Here is an 18,403-nt window from a genome sequence, read left to right on the forward strand (position 1 = left end):
CTTATTATGGTGTGATATATATATATATATATATATATATATATATATACACACACACACACACACACACACATATACATACATAGATACATACATACATACGTACATACATACATACATACATATGTACGTACGTACGTACATACATATATATATATATATACACACACACACATACACACATATACATACATAGATACATACATACATACGTACGTACATACATACATACATATGTACGTACGTACGTACATACATACATAGGATGGTTTCATTCCCGGCGGTGTCGCTGATTTTTTAGATGCGGGTCCTTTTTACGACGGCTCGATATATAGTTTTTTTAACTACAAAGTATGTATACACACACACGGCCTCTCCCGAATGCCTGAGCATATTTTGCGTTTTCAGCTTGAGTCAATATTATCAACAAGTCTTCTTGATTATTTTTCTTGCTTCCACTCGAAGATCTAGTAGCATGCCCCGATACTGAAATGTCCCGTTCTTATTGATTAAAAACGTTCCATATTAATTGATTTCGTTGCGAGGTTTTGACCTCTATATGAGACGTTTTTCAAAGACTTTTTTCATTTTAAAACAAACCATAACCTTTATTTCATCAATAAAGGTTTAAAAAGCTTTACGTAGATTATCAAATAATGATAATCTAAAATATCCTGTTTACACGCGACCATTACATAATGGTTTACAATACAAATATGTTACAACGAAATAAGTTTCTTGAATGCAGTTTTTACACAATATCATATAAGCATGGACTCCAAACTCAGGTCCTCTATGAGCATTTCATCGAACCTTAACAATCGGTATCTTATTTTGTTTAAGTCTCTTAACCTCACGATCCATTATTTCGACGGGTTCTTCAATGAATTGAAGTTTTTCATTGATTTGGATTTCGTTCAACGGAATAGTGAGATCTTCTTTAGCAAAACATTTCTTCAAATTTGAGACGTGGAAAGTGTTATGTACAGCCGCGAGTTGTTGAGGTAGCTCCAGTTGGTAAGCTACTGGTCCGACACGATCTATAATCTTGAATGGTCCAATGTACCTTGGATTTAGTTTCCCCCGTTTACCAAATCGAACAACGCCTTTCCAAGGTGAAACCTTAAGCATGACCATTTCTCCAATTTCAAAATCTATATCTTTTCTTTTACTGTTCGCGTAGCTCTTTTGTTGACTCTGGGCGGTTTTCAATCTTTGTTGAATTTGGATGATTTTCTCGGTAGTTTCTTGTATTATCTCCGGACCCGTAATCTGTCTATCCCCCACTTCACTCCAACAAATCGGAGACCTGCACTTTCTACCATAAAGTGCTTCAAACAGCGCCATCTCAATGCTTGAATGGTAGCTGTTGTTGTAGGAAAATTCTGCCAACGGTAGATGTCGATCCCAACTGTTTTCGAAATCAATAACACATGCTCGTAGCATGTCTTCAAGTGTTTGTATCATCCTTTCGCTCTACCCATCAGTTTATGGATGATAGGCAGTACTCATGTCTAGACGAGTTCCTAATGCTTGCTGTAATGTCTGCCAGAATCTTGAAATAAATCTGGCATCCCTATCAGAGATAATAGAGATTGGTATTCCATGTCTGGAGACGACTTCCTTCAAATACAGTCGTGCTAACTTCTCCATCTTGTCATCTTCTCTTATTGGCAGGAAGTGTGCTGATTTGGTGAGACGATCAACTATTACCCAAACAGTATCAAAACCACTTGCAGTCCTTGGCAATTTAGTGATGAAATCCATGGTAATGTTTTCCCATTTCCATTCCGGGATTTCGGGTTGTTGAAGTAGGCCTGATGGTTTCTGATGCTCAGCTTTGACCTTAGAACACGTCAAACATTCTCCTACGTATTTAGCAACATCGGCTTTTATACCCGGCCACCAAAAATGTTTCTTGAGATCCTTGTACATCTTCCTCGTTCCAGGATGTATTGAGTATCTGGTTTTATGAGCTTCTCTAAGTACCATTTCTCTCATATCTCCAAATTTTGGTACCCAAATCCTTTCAGCCCTATACCGGGTTTCGTCTTCCCGAATATTAAGATGCTTCTCCGATCCTTTGGGTATTTCATCCTTTAAATTTCCCTCTTTTAAAACTCCTTGTTGCGCCTCCTTTATTTGAGTAGTAAGGTTATTATGAATCATTATATTCATAGATTTTACTCGAATGGGTTCTCTGTCCTTCCTGCTCAAGGCATCGGCTACCACATTTGCCTTCCCCGGGTGGTAACGAATCTCAAAGTCGTAATCATTCAATAATTCAATCCACCTACGCTGCCTCATATTCAGTTGTTTCTGATTAAATATGTGTTGAAGACTTTTGTGGTCGGTATATATAATACTTTTAACCCCATATAAGTAGTGCCTCCAAGTCTTTAATGCAAAAACAACCGCGCTTAATTCCAAATCATGCGTCGTATAATTTTGTTCGTGAATCTTCAATTGTCTAGATGCATAAGCAATCACCTTCGTTCGTTGCATTAATACACAACCGAGACCTTGCTTTGATGCGTCACAATAAATCACAAAATCATCATTCCCTTCAGGCAACGACAATATAGGTGCCGTAGTTAGCTTTTTCTTCAATAACTGAAACGCTTTCTCTTGTTCATCATTCCATTCAAATTTCTTCCCTTTATGCGTTAATGCAGTCAAGGGTTTTGCTATTCTGGAAAAGTCTTGGATGAACCTTCTGTAGTAACCAGCTAGTCCTAAAAACTGGCGTATGTGTTTCGGAGTTTTCGGGGTTTCCCACTTTTCAACAGTTTCTATCTTTGCCGGATCCACCTTAATACCTTTTTTGTTCACTATGTGACCGAGGAATTGAACTTCTTCCAACCAAAATGCACCTTTCTCAAATGTTCACCGTGTTCTTGGTCATTCTTTGAGTAAATAAGTATGTCATCAATGAAAACAATGACAAAATTGTCAAGGTATGGTCCACACACTCGGTTCATAAGGTCCATGAACACAGCTGGTGCATTAGTTAAACCAAACGGCATGACCATAAACTCGTAATGACCGTAACGTGTTCTGAAAGCAGTTTTTGGAATATCATCTTCTTTCACCCGCATTTGATGATACCCGGAACGTAAGTCAATCTTTGAATAAACAGACGAGCCTTGTAGTTGATCAAATAAGTCGTCGATTCTAGGTAGTGGGTAGCGGTTCTTGATGGTAAGTTTGTTCAACTCTCGGTAGTCGATACACAACCTGAATGTACCATCTTTCTTCTTGACAAACAAAATAGGAGCTCCCCACGGTGATGTGCTTGGTCGAATGAAATCACGCTCTAAAAGTTCTTGTAATTGGCTTTGCAGTTCTTTCATCTCGCTGGGTGCGAGTCTGTAAGGAGCACGAGCTATTGGTGCAGCTCCTGGTACAAGATCTATTTGAAATTCAATGGATCGATGTGGGGGTAATCCCGGTAATTCTTTCGGAAATACATCGGGAAATTCTTTTGCAATGGGAACATCATTGATGCTCTTTTCTTTAGTTTGTACTTTCTCGACGTGTGCTAAAACAGCATAGCAACCTTTTCTTATTAGTTTTTGTGCCTTCAAATTACTAATAAGATGTAGCTTCGTGTTGCCCTTTTCTCCGTACACCATTAAGGGTTTTCCTTTTTCTCGTATAATGCGAATTGTATTTTTGTAACAAACGATCTCTGCTTTCACTTCTTTCAACCAGTCCATACCGATTATCACATCAAAACTCCCTAACTCTACTGGTATCAAATCAATCTTAAATGTTTCGCTAACCAGTTTAATTTCTTGATTCCGACATATATTATCTGCTGAAATTAATTTACCATTTGCTAATTCGAGTAAAAATTTACTATCCAAAGGCGTCAATAGACAACTTAATTTAGCACAAAAATCTCTACTCATATAGCTTCTATCCGCACTCGAATCAAATAAAACGTAAGCAGATTTATTGTCAATAAGAAACGTACCCGTAACAAGCTCCGGGTCTTCCTGTGCCTCTGCCGCATTAATATTGAAAACTCTTCCGCGGCCTTGTCCATTCGTGTTCTCCTGGTTCGGGCAATTTCTAATAATGTGGCCCGGTTTTCCACATTTATAACAAACTACATTGGCATAACTTGCTCCGACACTACTTGCTCCGCCATTACTCATTCCGACACCATTTGTTCCTTTCGTTCTATTAACCCCTGGTCCGTAGACCTCACACTTCGCCGCGCTATGACCATTTCTTTTACACTTGTTGCAAAATTTGGTGCAGAACCCCGAGTGATACTTATCACACTTTTGGCATAGCTGCTTCTGATTGTTGTTGTTGTTGCGGTTATTATTGTTATTGGGATGATTGTTGTAGTTGCTGTTGTTGTTGTTGTTGTTGTTGTTATTGTTGTTGTTGTTGTTGGGCCATTTGTTGTAGTTGCGATTGTTGGGATAATTGTTGCGATTATTGTTGTAATTGCTGTTGTTGTTGTATTGGTGATTCTTATCACCGTTTTCCTCCCACTTTCTTTTGACTTGCTTCACATTGGCCTCTTCAGCAGTCTGTTCTTTAATTCTTTCTTCAATCTGGTTCACTAGTTTGTGAGCCATTCTACATGCCTGTTGTATGGAGGCGGGCTCGTGTGAACTTACATCTTCTTGGATTCTTTCCGGTAATCCTTTCACAAACGCGTCGATCTTCTCTTCCTCATCTTCGAATGCTCCCGGACACAATAGGCACAATTCTGTGAATCGTCTTTCGTACGTGGTAATATCAAATCCTTGGGTTCGTAACCCTCTAAGTTCTGTCTTGAGTTTATTGACCTCGGTTCTGGGACGGTACTTCTCGTTCATCAAGTGCTTGAATGCTGACCACGGTAGTGCGTACGCATAGTCTTTGTAGTGACCCGAACTTTTCCATGTTTATATATATTAATTGAGATTGATGTTTACATGATTAAATGTTTCCAACATGTTAAGCAATCAAACTTGTTAAGACTTGATTAATTGAAATAGGTTTCATATAGACAATTGACCACCCAAGTTGACCGGTGATTCACGAACGTTAAAACTTGTAAAAAACTATATGATGACATATATATGGTTATATATATAGTTAACATGATATTATGATAAGTAAACATATCATTAATTATATTAACAATGAACTACATATGTAAAAACAAGACTACTAACTTAATGATTTTGAAACGAGACATATATGTAACGTTTATCGTTGTAACGACATTTAATGTATATATATCATATTAAGAGATATTCGTGCATCATAATATCATGATAATATAATAATTTAAAATCTCTTTTGTTATTATAAACATTGGGTTAACAACATTTAACAAGATCGTTAACCTAAAGGTTTCAAAACAACACTTACATGTAACGACTAACGATGACTTAACGACTCAGTTAAAATGTATATACATGTAGTGTTTTAATATGTATTTATACACTTTTGAAAGACTTCAATACACTTATCAAAATACTTCTACTTAACAAAAATGCTTACAATTACATTCTCGTTCAATTTCATCAACAATTCTACTCGTATGCACCCGTATTCGTACTCGTACAATACACAGCTTTTAGATGTATGTACTATTGGTATATACACTCCAATGATCAGCTATTAGCAGCCCATGTGAGTCACCTAACACATGTGGGAACCATCATTTGGCAACTAGCATGAAATATCTCATAAGATTACAAAAATATGAGTAATCATTCATGACTTATTTACATGAAAACAAAATTACATATCCTTTATATCTAATCCATACACCAACGACCAAAAACACCTACAAACACTTTCATTCTTCAATTTTCTTCATCTAATTGAACTCTCTCAAGTTCTATCTTCAAGTTCTAAGTGTTCTTCATAAATTCCAAAAGTTCTAGTTTCATAAAATCAAGAATACTTTCAAGTTTGCTAGCTCACTTCCAATCTTGTAAGGTGATCATCCAACCTCAAGAAATCTTTGTTTCTTACAGTAGGTTATCATTCTAATACAAGGTAATAATCATATTCAAACTTTGGTTCAATTTCTATAACTATAACAATCTTATTTCAAGTGATGATCTTACTTGAACTTGTTTTCGTGTCATGATTTTGCTTCAAGAACTTTGAGCCATCTAAGGATCCATTGAAGCTAGATCCATTTTTCTCTTTTCCAGTAGGTTCATCCAAGGAACTTAAGGTAGTAATGATGTTCATAACATCATTCGATTCATACATATAAAGCTATCTTATTCGAAGGTTTAAACTTGTAATCACTAGAACATAGTTTAGTTAATTCTAAACTTGTTCGCAAACAAAAGTTAATCCTTCTAACTTGACTTTTAAAATCAACTAAACACATGTTCTATATCTATATGATATGCTAACTTAATGATTTAAAACCTGGAAACACGAAAAACACCGTAAAACCGGATTTACGCCGTCGTAGTAACACCGCGGGCTGTTTTGGGTTAGTTAATTAAAAACTATGATAAACTTTGATTTAAAAGTTGTTATTCTGAGAAAATGATTTTTATTATGAACATGAAACTATATCCAAAAATTATGGTTAAACTCAAAGTGGAAGTATGTTTTCTAAAATGGTCATCTAGACGTCGTTCTTTCGACTGAAATGACTACCTTTACAAAAACGACTTGTAACTTATTTTTCCGACTAGAAACCTATACTTTTTTTGTTTAGATTCATAAAATAGAGTTCAATATGAAACCATAGCAATTTGATTCACTCAAAACGGATTTAAAATGAAGAAGTTATGGGTAAAACAAGATTGGATAATTTTTCTCATTTTAGCTACGTGAAAATTGGTAACAAATCTATTCCAACCATAACTTAATCAACTTGTATTATATATTATGTAATCTTGAGATACCATAGACACGTATACAATGTTTCGACCTATCATGTCGACACATCTATATATATTTCGGAACAACCATAGACACTCTATATGTGAATGTTGGAGTTAGCTATACAGGGTTGAGGTTGATTCCAAAATATATATAGTTTGAGTTGTGATCAATACTGAGATACGTATACACTGGGTCGTGGATTGATTCAAGATAATATTTATCGATTTATTTCTGTACATCTAACTGTGGACAACTAGTTGTAGGTTACTAACGAGGACAGCTGACTTAATAAACTTAAAACATCAAAATATATTAAAAGTGTTGTAAATATATTTTGAACATACTTTGATATATATGTATATATTGTTATAGGTTCGTGAATCAACCAGTGGCCAAGTCTTACTTCCCGACGAAGTAAAAATCTGTGAAAGTGAGTTATAGTCCCACTTTTAAAATCTAATATTTTTGGGATGAGAATACATGCAGGTTTTATAAATGATTTACAAAATAGACACAAGTACGTGAAACTACATTCTATGGTTGAATTATCGAAATCGAATATGCCCCTTTTTATTAAGTCTGGTAATCTAAGAATTAGGGAACAGACACCCTAATTGACGCGAATCCTAAAGATAGATCTATTGGGCCTAACAAACCCCATCCAAAGTACCGGATGCTTTAGTACTTCGAAATTTATATCATATCCGAAGGGTGTCCCGGAATGATGGGGATATTCTTATATATGCATCTTGTTATTGTCGGTTACCAGGTGTTCACCATATGAATGATTTTTATCTCTATGTATGGGATGTGTATTGAAATATGAAATCTTGTGGTCTATTGTTACGATTTGATATATATAGGTTAAACCTATAACTCACCAACATTTTTGTTGACGTTTAAAGCATGTTTATTCTCAGGTGAATATTAAGAGCTTCCGCTGTTGCATACTAAAATAAGGACAAGATTTGGAGTTCATGTTTGTATGATATTGTGTAAAAACTGCATTCAAGAAACTGATTTCGATGTAACATATTTGTATTGTAAACCATTACGTAATGGTCGTGTGTAAACAGGATATTTTAGATTATCATTATTTGATAATCTACGTAAAGCTTTTTAAACCTTTATTTATGAAATAAAGGTTATGGTTTGTTTTAAAAATGAATGCAGTCTTTGAAAAACGTCTCATATAGAGGTCAAAACCTCGCAACGAAATCAATTAATATGGAACGTTTTTAATCAATAAGAACGGGACATTTCAGTTGGTATCCGAGCGTTGGTCTTAGAGAACCAGAAAATTTGCATTAGTGTGTCTTATCGAGTTTGTTAGGATGCATTAGTGAGTCTGGACTTCGACCGTGTTTTCTTTAAAAATGATTGCTTAACATTTTTTGTTGGAAACTATATATTTTTAACATATGAATATTATGTGATATATTAATCTCTTAACGTGTTTGATATTATGTGATAGATGTCTACCTCTAGAACAAGTCCCATTGACTCACCTAATAATAATGAAGAGTCAAATGTAAATTGGAATGATTTGTGGACTGATTCACAAGTTCCCGAAGAGGAACCGGAAGAAGAGTCGGAACCGGAAGAAGAATCGGAACCGGAAGAAGAATCGGAACCGGATGAAGAAATAGAACCGGTGGGGGAAATAATAAAACGGTTAAGTAAAAGAAAATCCTCAACCAACCGACCAAAGTTAATTATGGTCAATGGTGTTTCCGCCAAGGAAGCAAAATATTGGGAGGATTACCAATTCTCCGATGAATCGGATTCCGACGAGAATTCCGATGATGTTATAGAAATTACCCCAACTGAATTTAAAAAGGCAAAAGAAAATAATAAGGGAAAGGGCATAAAAATAGAGAAATCTAATTCCAACCCCGATGAACTTTATATGTATCGTCAACCCCCGAAGTCCTTAAGTTGTAACAATGACCCGGGAACCTCTAAACCACCAGGTTTTTCTAAACCAATGTGGACAACGACGGCTCGTATTAGGGGAACATCATATATCCCTAGAAACTTGGCAAAACGAACCAAAACCGAAGGAGAAGAAACGAGCGAGTCGGAATAAGATAGTTGTATTTGTGTGGTGTAATATATGTAATATAGTGTTCTTATGCTTTATGATATATGTAAAAATTGCTTGTATTAATAAGTATTTTTTTTATGAATCTAACTCTTGTCTATTTTACAGTTTAAAAACACAAAATGGATAGACAACCCAATATTTTAAGAGACCTACCCGGAGACATGATTGATGAAATCTTGTCTAGAGTCGGCCAGAATTCTTCGGCACAACTATTTAAGGCGAGATCAGTTTGTAAGACATTCGAAGAACGTTCCAAGAATGTCTTGGTTTATAAGAGACTTTCGTTTGAAAGATGGGGGATATCACATTGGGAAACCCATAAGTTACGATGTGTTTACTTTGACGCATATATTGCGGGGAACCCAAATGCTATTTTACACAACGGGTTAAGAAATTATTTTGACTCAATATATCCGAATATTGGACTTCGTGATTTAGAAAAAGCGGCTAACATGCAACATAAAGAAGCATGTTATGCTTACGGATTAGTAATGTTCGCTTCTCACCAAAGTGAGAACAAGAACATCGGGCTACAACTATTAAACAAAACGTTTCCACAAGTGACGGAGTCGGTAATTGGGGTAAGAAATGAGGTTTTTAGATTATTACGGGACTGTTGGACATTACGTAACCCTCGTCCCTTTGATGACGTTACAACACGCTGTCTTATCAACGGCCATAACGGTTATGTTGCACAAGACCAAGGATGGGAAGTAGTCCTAGTAAAACCAGAATGCATGACTTGTTTCTGGACGTATGAATTACGTGTCTTTATTGCCTTTGCTGAACGACTTGTGTACTAGCTAGAATTGTCTTCACAACTATCTTGTATCAAAGTTATTGTGTGCTATATTTCATGCTTTATGTAAAATAAGCGGTATTGTAAGTTTGTAAAATATTGTATAAAAGTTTGAACGCGAAATATTATTATAATCAGTTTTTCATATAGAATTGTAGTAGTTGAATGGTATATTAGCTACTAAGTATGAACTTAACGGGTAGGTACTACCCGAATTTAAACTTATAAAACGCTAATATGAAGAAAAAGCTTTTATAAATGAGTTCATATTATGCTACGAAATACTATTAACTACTCTTAATATTCTGTATGATTAACTTGTTCCATTTAACTATTTTGAAGGAAATGGCACCGACTACTCGACACACCGTGAATATGAATGAAGAGGAATTCCGTACTTTTCTAGCTTCAAACATAGCCGCAGTACAGGCTGCGCTACATACCAACAATAACCTTGGATCTAGCAGTACAGGAAATCGTGTAGGATGCACCTACAAAGAATTCACTGCCTGCAAACCTTTGGAATTTGATGGAACCGAAGGACCGATCGGATTGAAACGGTGGACCGAGAAGGTTGAATCGGTGTTTGCCATAAGTAAGTGTACTGAAGAGGACAAAGTGAAGTACGCTACGCATACCTTCACAGGTTCTGCGTTAACATGGTGGAATACCTATCTAGAGCAAGTGGGACAAGATGATGCGTACGCACTACCGTGGTCAGCATTCAAGCACTTGATGAACGAGAAGTACCGTCCCAGAACCGAGGTCAATAAGCTCAAGACAGAACTTAGAGGGTTACGAACCCAAGGATTTGATATTACCACGTACGAAAGACGATTCACAGAATTGTGCCTATTGTGTCCGGGAGCATTCGAAGATGAGGAAGAGAAGATCGACGCGTTTGTGAAAGGATTACCGGAAAGAATCCAAGAAGATATAAGTTCACACGAGCCCGCCTCCATACAACAGGCATGTAGAATGGCTCACAAACTAGTGAACCAGATTGAAGAAAGAATTAAAGAACAGACTGCTGAAGAGGCCAATGTGAAGCAAGTCAAAAGAAAGTGGGAGGAAAACGGTGATAAGAATCACCAATACAACAACAACAGCAATTACAACAATAATCGCAACAATTATCCCAACAATCGCAACATCAATCGCAACTACAACAAACGGCCCAACAACAACAACAACAACAACAACAACAACAACAGCAACTACAACAATCATCCCAACAACAATAATAACCGCAACAACAACAACAATCAGAAGCAGCTATGCCAAAGGTGTGAAAAGAATCACTCGGGGTTCTGCACCAAATTTTGCAACAAGTGTAAAAGAAATGGTCATAGCGCGGCGAAGTGTGAGGTCTACGGACCAGGGGTTAATAGAACGAAAGGAACAAATGGTGTCAGAACGAGTAATGGCGGAGCAAGTAGTGTCGGAGCAAGTTATGCCAATGTAGTTTGTTATAAATGTGGAAAACCAGGCCACATTATTAGAAATTGCCCGAACCAGGAGAACACGAATGGACAAGGCCGTGGAAGAGTTTTCAATATTAATGCGGTAGAGGTACAGGAAGACCCGGAGCTTGTTACGGGTACGTTTCTTATTGACAATAAATCTGCTTACGTTTTATTTGATTCGGGTGCGGATAGAAGCTATATGAGTAGAGATTTTTGTGCTAAATTAAGTTGTCCATTGACGCCTTTGGATAGTAAATTTTTACTCGAATTAGCAAATGGTAAATTAATTTCAGCAGATAATATATGTCGGAATCGAGAAATTAAACTGGTTAGCGAAACATTTAAGATTGATTTGATACCAGTAGAGTTAGGGAGTTTTGATGTGATAATCGGTATGGACTGGTTGAAAGAAGTGAAAGCGGAGATCGTTTGTTACAAAAATGCAATTCGCATTATACGAGAAAAAGGAAAACCCTTAATGGTGTACGGAGAAAAGGGCAACACGAAGCTACATCTTATTAGTAATTTGAAGGCACAAAAACTAATAAGAAAAGGTTGCTATGCTGTTCTAGCACACGTCGAGAAAGTACAAACTGAAGAAAAGAGCATCAATGATGTTCCCATTGCAAAAGAATTTCCCGATGTATTTCCGAAAGAATTACCGGGATTACCCCCACATCGATCCGTTGAATTTCAAATAGATCTTGTACCAGGAGCTGCACCAATAGCTCGTGCTCCTTACAGACTCGCACCCAGCGAGATGAAAGAACTGCAAAGCCAATTACAAGAACTTTTAGAGCGTGGTTTCATTCGACCAAGCACATCACCGTGGGGAGCTCCTGTTTTGTTTGTCAAGAAGAAAGATGGTACATTCAGGTTGTGTATCGACTACCGAGAGTTGAACAAACTTACCATCAAGAACCGCTACCCACTACCGAGAATCGACGACTTATTTGATCAACTACAAGGCTCGTCTGTTTATTCAAAGATTGACTTACGTTCCGGGTATCATCAAATGCGGGTGAAAGAAGATGATATTCCAAAGACTGCTTTCAGAACACGTTACGGTCATTACGAGTTTATGGTCATGCCGTTTGGTTTAACTAATGCACCAGCTGTGTTCATGGACCTTATGAACCGAGTGTGTGGACCATACCTTGACAAGTTTGTCATTGTTTTCATTGATGACATACTTATTTACTCAAAGAATGACCAAGAACACGGTGAACATTTGAGAAAGGTGTTAGAAGTATTGAGGAAGGAAGAATTGTACGCTAAGTTTTCAAAGTGTGCATTTTGGTTGGAAGAAGTTCAATTCCTCGGTCACATAGTGAACAAAGAAGGTATTAAGGTGGATCCGACAAAGATAGAAACTGTTGAAAAGTGGGAAACCCCGAAAACTCCGAAACACATACGCCAGTTTTTAGGACTAGCTGGTTACTACAGAAGGTTCATCCAAGACTTTTCCAGAATAGCAAAACCCTTGACTGCATTAACGCATAAAGGGAAGAAATTTGAATGGAATGATGAACAAGAGAAAGCGTTTCAGTTATTGAAGAAAAAGCTAACTACGGCACCTATATTGTCATTGCCTGAAGGGAATGATGATTTTGTGATTTATTGTGATGCATCAAAGCAAGGTCTCGGTTGTGTATTAATGCAACGAACGAAGGTGATTGCTTATGCGTCTAGACAATTGAAGATTCACGAACAAAATTATACGACGCATGATTTGGAATTAGGCGCGGTTGTTTTTGCATTAAAGACTTGGAGGCACTACTTATATGGGGTCAAAAGTATTATATATACCGACCACAAAAGTCTTCAACACATATTTAATCAGAAACAACTGAATATGAGGCAGCGTAGGTGGATTGAATTATTGAATGATTACGACTTTGAGATTCGTTACCACCCGGGGAAGGCAAATGTGGTAGCCGATGCCTTGAGCAGGAAGGACAGAGAACCCATTCGAGTAAAATCTATGAATATAATGATTCATAATAACATTACTACTCAAATAAAGGAGGCGCAACAAGGAGTTTTAAAAGAGGGAAATTTAAAGGATGAAATACCCAAAGGATCGGAGAAGCATCTTAATATTCGGGAAGACGGAACCCGGTATAGGGCTGAAAGGATTTGGGTACCAAAATTTGGAGATATGAGAGAAATGGTACTTAGAGAAGCTCATAAAACCAGATACTCAATACATCCTGGAACGGGGAAGATGTACAAGGATCTCAAGAAACATTTTTGGTGGCCGGGTATGAAAGCCGATGTTGCTAAATACGTAGGAGAATGTTTGACGTGTTCTAAGGTCAAAGCTGAGCATCAGAAACCATCAGGTCTACTTCAACAACCCGAAATCCCGGAATGGAAATGGGAAAACATTACCATGGATTTCATCACTAAATTGCCAAGGACTGCAAGTGGTTTTGATACTATTTGGGTAATAGTTGATCGTCTCACCAAATCAGCACACTTCCTACCAATAAGAGAAGATGACAAGATGGAGAAGTTAGCACGACTGTATTTGAAGGAAGTCGTCTCCAGACATGGAATACCAATCTCTATTATCTCTGATAGGGATGGCAGATTTATTTCAAGATTCTGGCAGACATTACAGCAAGCATTAGGAACTCGTCTAGACATGAGTACTGCCTATCATCCACAAACTGATGGGCAGAGCGAAAGGACGATACAAACGCTTGAAGACATGCTACGAGCATGTGTTATTGATTTCGGAAACAGTTGGGATCGACATCTACCGTTAGCAGAATTTTCCTACAACAACAGCTACCATTCAAGCATTGAGATGGCGCCGTTTGAAGCACTTTATGGTAGAAAGTGCAGGTCTCCGATTTGTTGGAGTGAGGTGGGGGATAGACAGATTACGGGTCCGGAGATTATACAAGAAACTACCGAGAAGATCATCCAAATTCAACAACGGTTGAAAACCGCCCAAAGTCGACAAAAGAGCTACGCTGACATTAAAAGAAAAGATATAGAATTTGAAATTGGAGAGATGGTCATGCTTAAAGTTTCACCTTGGAAAGGCGTTGTTCGATTTGGTAAACGAGGGAAATTAAATCCAAGGTATATTGGACCATTCAAGATTATTGATCGTGTCGGACCAGTAGCTTACCGACTTGAGTTACCTCAACAACTCGCGGCTGTACATAACACATTCCACGTCTCGAATTTGAAGAAATGTTTTGCTAAAGAAGATCTCACTATTTCGTTAGATGAAATCCAAATCAACGAAAAACTCCAATTCATCGAAGAACCCGTCGAAATAATGGATCGTGAGGTTAAAAGACTTAAGCAAAACAAGATACCAATTGTTAAGGTTCGATGGAATGCTCGTAGATGACCCGAGTTCACCTGGGAGCGTGAAGATCAGATGAAGAAGAAATACCCGCATCTATTTCCAGAAGATTCGTCAACACCTTCAACAGCTTAAAATTTCGGGACGAAATTTATTTAACGGGTAGGTACTGTAGTGACCCGAACTTTTCCATGTTTATATATATTAATTGAGATTGATGTTTACATGATTAAATGTTTCCAACATGTTAAGCAATCAAACTTGTTAAGACTTGATTAATTGAAATAGGTTTCATATAGACAATTGACCACCCAAGTTGACCGGTGATTCACGAACGTTAAAACTTGTAAAAAACTATATGATGACATATATATGGTTATATATATAGTTAACATGATATTATGATAAGTAAACATATCATTAATTATATTAACAATGAACTACATATGTAAAAACAAGACTACTAACTTAATGATTTTGAAACGAGACATATATGTAACGTTTATCGTTGTAACGACATTTAATGTATATATATCATATTAAGAGATATTCGTGCATCATAATATCATGATAATATAATAATTTAAAATCTCTTTTGTTATTATAAACATTGGGTTAACAACATTTAACAAGATCGTTAACCTAAAGGTTTCAAAACAACACTTACATGTAACGACTAACGATGACTTAACGACTCAGTTAAAATGTATATACATGTAGTGTTTTAATATGTATTTATACACTTTTGAAAGACTTCAATACACTTATCAAAATACTTCTACTTAACAAAAATGCTTACAATTACATTCTCGTTCAATTTCATCAACAATTCTACTCGTATGCACCCGTATTCGTACTCGTACAATACACAGCTTTTAGATGTATGTACTATTGGTATATACACTCCAATGATCAGCTCTTAGCAGCCCATGTGAGTCACCTAACACATGTGGGAACCATCATTTGGCAACTAGCATGAAATATCTCATAAGATTACAAAAATATGAGTAATCATTCATGACTTATTTACATGAAAACAAAATTACATATCCTTTATATCTAATCCATACACCAACGACCAAAAACACCTACAAACACTTTCATTCTTCAATTTTCTTCATCTAATTGAACTCTCTCAAGTTCTATCTTCAAGTTCTAAGTGTTCTTCATAAATTCCAAAAGTTCTAGTTTCATAAAATCAAGAATACTTTCAAGTTTGCTAGCTCACTTCCAATCTTGTAAGGTGATCATCCAACCTCAAGAAATCTTTGTTTCTTACAGTAGGTTATCATTCTAATACAAGGTAATAATCATATTCAAACTTTGGTTCAATTTCTATAACTATAACAATCTTATTTCAAGTGATGATCTTGCTTGAACTTGTTTTCGTGTCATGATTTTGCTTCAAGAACTTTGAGCCATCTAAGGATCCATTGAAGCTAGATCCATTTTTCTCTTTTCCAGTAGGTTCATCCAAGGAACTTAAGGTAGTAATGATGTTCATAACATCATTCGATTCATACATATAAAGCTATCTTATTCGAAGGTTTAAACTTGTAATCACTAGAACATAGTTTAGTTAATTCTAAACTTGTTCGCAAACAAAAGTTAATCCTTCTAACTTGACTTTTAAAATCAACTAAACACATGTTCTATATCTATATGATATGCTAACTTAATGATTTAAAACCTGGAAACACGAAAAACACCGTAAAACCGGATTTACGCCGTCGTAGTAACACCGCGGGCTGTTTTGGGTTAGTTAATTAAAAACTATGATAAACTTTGATTTAAAAGTTGTTATTCTGAGAAAATGATTTTTATTATGAACATGAAACTATATCCAAAAATTATGGTTAAACTCAAAGTGGAAGTATGTTTTCTAAAATGGTCATCTAGACGTCGTTCTTTCGACTGAAATGACTACCTTTACAAAAACGACTTGTAACTTATTTTTCCGACTAGAAACCTATACTTTTTTTGTTTAGATTCATAAAATAGAGTTCAATATGAAACCATAGCAATTTGATTCACTCAAAACGGATTTAAAATGAAGAAGTTATGGGTAAAACAAGATTGGATAATTTTTCTCATTTTAGCTACGTGAAAATTGGTAACAAATCTATTCCAACCATAACTTAATCAACTTGTATTATATATTATGTAATCTTGAGATACCATAGACACGTATACAATATTTCGACCTATCATGTCGACACATCTATATATATTTCGGAACAACCATAGACACTCTATATGTGAATGTTGGAGTTAGCTATACAGGGTTGAGGTTGATTCCAAAATATATATAGTTTGAGTTGTGATCAATACTGAGATACGTATACACTGGGTCGTGGATTGATTCAAGATAATATTTATCGATTTATTTCTGTACATCTAACTGTGGACAACTAGTTGTAGGTTACTAACGAGGACAGCTGACTTAATAAACTTAAAACATCAAAATATATTAAAAGTGTTGTAAATATATTTTGAACATACTTTGATATATATGTATATATTGTTATAGGTTCGTGAATCAACCAGTGGCCAAGTCTTACTTCCCGACGAAGTAAAAATCTGTGAAAGTGAGTTATAGTCCCACTTTTAAAATCTAATATTTTTGGGATGAGAATACATGCAGGTTTTATAAATGATTTACAAAATAGACACAAGTACGTGAAACTACATTCTATGGTTGAATTATCGAAATCGAATATGCCCCTTTTTATTAAGTCTGGTAATCTAAGAATTAGGGAACAGACACCCTAATTGACGCGAATCCTAAAGATAGATCTATTGGGCCTAACAAACCCCATCCAAAGTACCGGATGCTTTAGTACTTCGAAATTTATATCATATCCGAAGGGTGTCCCGGAATGATGGGGATATTCTTATATATGCATCTTGTTATTGTCGGTTACCAGGTGTTCACCATATGAATGATTTTTATCTCTATGTATGGGATGTGTATTGAAATATGAAATCTTGTGGTCTATTGTTACGATTTGATATATATAGGTTAAACCTATAACTCACCAACATTTTTGTTGACGTTTAAAGCATGTTTATTCTCAGGTGAATATTAAGAGCTTCCGCTGTTGCATACTAAAATAAGGACAAGATTTGGAGTTCATGTTTGTATGATATTGTGTAAAAACTGCATTCAAGAAACTGATTTCGATGTAACATATTTGTATTGTAAACCATTACGTAATGGTCGTGTGTAAACAGGATATTTTAGATTATCATTATTTGATAATCTACGTAAAGCTTTTTAAACCTTTATTTATGAAATAAAGGTTATGGTTTGTTTTAAAAATGAATGCAGTCTTTGAAAAACGTCTCATATAGAGGTCAAAACCTCGCAACGAAATCAATTAATATGGAACGTTTTTAATCAATAAGAACGGGACATTTCAGTCTTGTCCCACTTGCTCTAGATAGGTATTCCACCATGTTAACGCAGAACCTGTGAAGGTATGCATAGCGTACTTTACTTTGTCCTCTTCAGTACACTTACTTATGGCAAACACCGATTCGACCTTCTCGGTCCACCGTTTCAATCCGATCGGTCCTTCGGTTCCATCAAATTCCAAAGGTTTGCAGGCAGTGAATTCTTTGTAGGTGCGTCCTACACGATTTCCTGTACTGCTAGATCCAAGGTTATTGTTGGTATGTAGCGCAGCCTGTACTGTGGCTATGTTTGAAGCTAGAAAAGTACGGAATTCCTCTTCATTCATATTCACGGTGTGTCGAGTAGTCGGTGCCATTTCCTTCAAAATAGTAAAATGGAACAAGTTAATCATACAGAATATTAAGAGTAGTTA

Source organism: Rutidosis leptorrhynchoides, chromosome 1 (genome assembly GCF_046630445.1).
Source record: "Rutidosis leptorrhynchoides isolate AG116_Rl617_1_P2 chromosome 1, CSIRO_AGI_Rlap_v1, whole genome shotgun sequence".
Taxonomy (NCBI): domain Eukaryota; kingdom Viridiplantae; phylum Streptophyta; class Magnoliopsida; order Asterales; family Asteraceae; genus Rutidosis; species Rutidosis leptorrhynchoides.